At 45.6% G+C, this 5,369-nt stretch overlaps 1 long non-coding RNA gene across 1 annotated transcript; it reads left to right on the top strand.

The window, feature by feature from the left end:
* The first annotated feature begins 405 nt into the window (after nt 1–405).
* On the top strand, nt 406–1,225 carry LOC120648731. The gene is made up of 4 exons (XR_005665064.1): nt 406–471; nt 535–642; nt 717–827; nt 902–1,225. It is a non-coding gene; the product is annotated as an uncharacterized LOC120648731 (long non-coding RNA).
* The last annotated feature ends 4,144 nt before the right edge of the window (nt 1,226–5,369 follow it).

The raw sequence follows: 5,369 nt of genomic DNA, 5'->3' as shown, positions 1-5,369 counted from the left end.
GGTCCACACACTGAGCCTTCGTTTCGGGCGTACCTGACCTGGTACGAACCGAAGACTCGTTGTCGTTTGACGTATGTTGACATGCATCCACAGCCGCATGTTGCGACTTCGCAGGATCGCTATGCACAACACAAGGATGAGTTATTAACTGGGGCGGTGAGTAAATGTTGACGGCATTTTCGATCTTTTAATATTTGTATACTAAGTTTTTTTGGTTGCAGTTCGAGGCATGCAGGCTGCTTGAATTAGATTGCTCACTGAATATAATGAGGATTCATGGCGGGTCTACAATGAGCGTGCAGGCACAACTCGAGGCCTGGACCACTCAACGTGATAGAGCTCGAGGTATGCTTCAGGCCTTTGGTACGCGGACGGAGTACGAGGATTCCTACGGATCGGCGCAAGCATCGTCGTTGGTTCCTTGTGGTCCCGCATGGCAGCAGCCTCCCTTATACCACCGACAGGCAGAAGGTATGGTGTGATATTTACCGATCTGTATGTTTATATGCATTATTTAAATACGACTCCACACAGGGTACGGGTACCCCGGTTCTCAGCCCTATGGAGGGCCAGGTGCCTCGCAAGGGGCTCCATTTCATGGAACCCCGTTTACCTCTATGCCACATGCTGGAGGGACTTTAGGTAAATATGTGGTGCATAATTTTATTTGCTTATGTTTTATGGTCGAAGGCTCATACGTTATTATTTATACTCAGGATCACAACAGTTCACCGGAGCGGGGCCGTCTTCGTATCACCCTATGCCGTCACCAGGAGGATATGAAGGAGTTTCTTCCTATCAACCACCACCACCTCCTCCAACACAGGGTACGTACAATAATTTGTACGGAATTGCATTCACCTTTTGAATGTTACTTAAATTTTTTTTTTGTGATCTGTAGGGTGGTCTGAAGACAACGCCACGGCCTCCTTGGACAAGTTTATACGGTTGTTTGCTACGCCTGCCCAGGACGATGATCCCAGCTTGCATACACCTCTGGCTCAGTTACGCCGTCCAGCCAGAAACGTGGGGCCACCGGAACGTCATAGCTACCCTACAGATCACGTACATGCACAACGTAAGAGAGGTCGGAATGGTAAGGGTCGTTAGTTGTTTGCACTTGTTTCTCCGGCGGCATTATGGACTGTTTTGACTGTTCGGATTATGATTGTTTATGATTGTGGTAGTTTATTTGTCATTTGTTTCTATAGATATTATTGATGTGGACTTGTTATGTTTGTGGGTTCCATAATGCTCGTGAAATAAGGGAATCTCTTGCGAATTTTTTCCGTGATTTAATGAAGGACAAGTTAGTTGCGGGAGGAGTTAGCGGCCGAGATCCCGCCAACGATGATGACGACTACCGCATACAGAGTAAACTTCGTGACACGCTCGTATAGCTCAAAATAGGGACCATAGTGTATCTATCTGCGTGTACGAGATCACAGGTTGCCACTGCTCAGCACGGCGATCACGAGTTTCGCATATGTCACATTGTTTGCCCAGACAAACGTGACAAAAGACGACAGCCCAATAGTAGTGTCATTTCACCATTTCAAAAAGATGTGACAACACTGCAACCACAACCAGCTCACATTCAAAGCAGTCTCTCGGGCGAGGACGACGGAACTGTCATTCTACAGCGAAGGTATGTGGCGTGTAGTGGGAAGGCGGCATCTAGGCATGATCGACCAAGCGGCAGCGATGCAGTGTTGTGAGTCTGCATGCACTTAGATGCTCTGCATGCACAGAGATGCATCGAGTAGTCAGTTCGATAATTGAATCTAGCCTTTTCAGTGTTCGGTCAGCTAGCCTTTTCACTGTGTTGTCATGTAGGCTTTTTAGGTCCATTTACACTCCGAGTATCAGACCTTTGTGCGCCTATAAATACTCCGAAGTTTGTGAACTCCCAGCAGCACTCAAACAACAAAGCTCATTATATATCCAATGTCTGGAGGTGGGTCTAGCGGGAAGAATTACTACGGTTTTGGGAAAGGAAAATGGGGAAGAAAGGGAGACCCCATAATATGGGAGGGGCCTCTTGGACCTGATTCCTTTCCGGAACCAGTGTTTGAGTTTCCGCCACAGCATAAGAGTGATTTTACCAATGAAACTCCTCTACGACAATACGATAACCGTAGAGAACCGTGGCCAAAATGCAGACATGGTGAGGACTGCTTAGTGCAGATGTGCACCGACGGGATGGATGGCGGTCGGCGTTTCTTCAAATGCCCACACGCATGGGTAATACTCGGTTGTTTTATTTCTTTATCTTCGTTGAGATACCTTACATGAAATTTATTTTGCAGTCTTCAGATGCTCCAGAAAACTGTGGTTTTACCAGATGGGTCGATCCTGCACCAATTGATTCAGTTCAGGAGTTCATCGAGTACCTCCAGATAAAGATCTTTGATCTGGAATGCAAGATAAACCATTACGAGGAATTGAGCGAGGGTAACAAAGACGACGAAGATGATGATACCAGCAATGCTGCCGCTTCACAGGATGAACCATGCACTATTCCTTACTGCAACGGCCCTTGTCACAAGAAGAAGGACCCTGCCCCTCCGGCACCACCGCCTGCACCACCTGCAATGGGTGGATACTGCGGAGAAGGCTCAACACAGTTTGCTACGTGGGGGTACGGCTACTAGGACTACCTATTGCTAGTCACATGCTGCATCGTTGTGTTTATTGTGTTTTTCTAAATTACCTAAGTCATGTTAGCTTAGTTCAGAATCTGTTTACTATAGTTGCAACGGGTTCTGCCATGCCACTGCATGTCTGATGTGTGTTTCATTAACGTTGTATTATGATGTAATTCCTATGGTTTATATTGTGTAATGCAGTTTTTAGTTCTTAATTCTTACCGTTATATTTGATGTGTGGTTCACAGTATTCTAGTCTCCTGAAAATGTCCGAAAATATTAAAGGCAAGTTCGAAGATTCACTAGATTGCTTGTGCGTGCGTGGCACCTCGGCGCCGTGATCTGTGGCGCCAAGACGTGTTATCTCGGCGCCACATATTACAGCGCCCACCCACAGGGTCTATTTCTGCAAAAAGTTACAAAAAGGGCACATATGTGAAATTATTTCGCGAAAAGGGCTAAATTGCAAAAAAAAATACCGGCCGCCCCGCAGCCGGGCGGCCTGGGAGGCCGGCCGCCCGGCTGCGGGGCGGCCGGTTCCCAGGGACCTGTATGCAATTTGTTTTCGTCTTTTTTTTGCAGGTAAGCCCCTGCCGCCCGGCAGCGGGGCGGCCGGTGTATATTTCTGTAAATTTCCAAATCAAAAATATATTTTTGTAAAAAATAGAAATAAAAAATATAAAAATAAAAAAACCGCCCTGTTTTGGTGCTGCCCCAACCTGAGTCTCCCGCTGCTTCTGATGCTTCCCTGGGCATGCCACTGTAGGAGCACCAGGTTGACCTTGCCCTGCCTCTCCTTGAACCACTTGTCCCCGCTAGGGATGTAAGTGGGTACCCATTGGTGTTTTTGGGTTTCTTATATTAGTTTATTTTCTCTCCCAAATTAATTATATAGCATGCTGCTCTAATTCATGTTATCAAGTTTTGGATCGGCCCAATGACAAAAAAAAAATATAGGACTTGCATCCCTAGTCCCCGCCCCTGCTGCGGAACTAGCTCCCGTTCTTGCTCCTGCTGCAGACCTAGCTCCTGCCCCCGCTCCTGCTGTGGACGATTCTCCTCTGCCTGCCGCTGGCGCGTTTCTAGCCCCTTCTCCACCGGCCCGTCGCAGGCGCGCCCGCCTCGCGGCTGCAGAAGAACCATGCTTCTTGTCCATGCTGGACAAGGCTGCTCTCCTTAGGAAACACAAGATGGAGGGTGGTGCCAGAACTCGTGATGCTCATCCTGACGCCCTTGCCTTGGAGCTCCTGGAGGTCGCAGCTGCTCTATCTTTTTTTTGTTCAAACATTTAGCTTTCCATATGAAAAGTGCGAGCATCCCAAAACACGTTAACCCTATGTTTGTGAAATGGTGTTTCCTGAATCATTGATGTTTTTCGCTATTTTTCTGAGCCTTCAAATATATGAGTTACAAGATTATTGCAACTACAAACATATCTATGTTGCCCTTGTGTTTGTTTAGACTGCAAGAGCAAACTTTTGCTTATATGTAACTTGGCATGATTTTTGTATTTTGTCACATGCATTCCCTTTATTTCTTCATGGTAGAATGAATGGGGATCCTTAATTCTTTGAATGGAAAGTGTTGGAACTTAACCTGAAAATCTGAATGCATTGTTACGCTAGCAGCAGGCATTACTCTGTTTTGATGTGTTCCTTTCAGGCATTTTGTAACTAAGCAGTGTACATTTGAATAAGTTATAACTTTTGTCTGCAGAATGTTGTATAAATCTCATCAACCCAACAACTTTAGCACCACATGTTAGGATGCATGGAACTATCTACTCAACTGCCACCAGAAATTAGATGCATGCAAAAGAGATTAACAACCACATTGGCACGTTGCACCGTTGCGTGAAATAATTGTTGCCCTTATAACATTTTATTTCTAGGCATCTGCAGTGCTATACCACTCCCCTAAAGGTCTTGGATATCAGCTTTGATGATCTAAACTTGATATTTGTATAATTAGGATTGTTTACCTTTGCATATTCTGCATAATTCTCTTATTCATAACATCAGCTGATTTATATGTTTACTTTTTTCACCAGGTGTTCTCCGAGCATGTCAGCTCTGACAAACCATCTGTATCTGGTGGAATGAAAAACTACACAAAACTTGTAAGCAGCATGTAACCACAGACTGACCCAACACTGACAATGGTCCGCAACATGGATGCAGTTGCGAGAGCTGCGACGCTAAGGAACTACATAGATATGATCTAGAGTTTGGACTCACTCTCAAGGAATAACTGCCTATGGCTCTTTTCGCTTTGTGTAGCCGTGGATGCTCACTTGGATGCAGAGACATGTGCCTCACTAAGGTCCTTGCTGCACAAATGTGCAACCATCCTTGCCACAAAGTCCGAGATGGACAACGAGGTTGTAATGCTGAATATACTGATGGCAATATCTGGAAGGTATTTTGGACAATATGAACATAGATGTGAGTAGGGGATTGTGATATCACCGTGGTAAAGCTGCATTTGTCGCTATGAGTTCTATTTGGCACAATATGTTTGATGCTTTGAACAATGAGTTTTGCTCTAGTGGTCCCTTCCATAAGATTTTCACGAATCTTAAAGCAGTAGAAAATGAATTTTATTTTTTTGTATGGGTTTTATTTGGGCTCGACCCTACCCAAACCCGAACCGTGGCAAGCCCGAGACCAAGTGACTTTACCCAGACACCAAGGTAGTCACTAACTCAAGAGGACCCCTCGT

Source organism: Panicum virgatum, chromosome 9K, assembly GCF_016808335.1.
Source record: "Panicum virgatum strain AP13 chromosome 9K, P.virgatum_v5, whole genome shotgun sequence".
Classification (NCBI taxonomy): domain Eukaryota; kingdom Viridiplantae; phylum Streptophyta; class Magnoliopsida; order Poales; family Poaceae; genus Panicum; species Panicum virgatum.
This window is presented reverse-complemented; position numbering and strand designations above follow the sequence as displayed.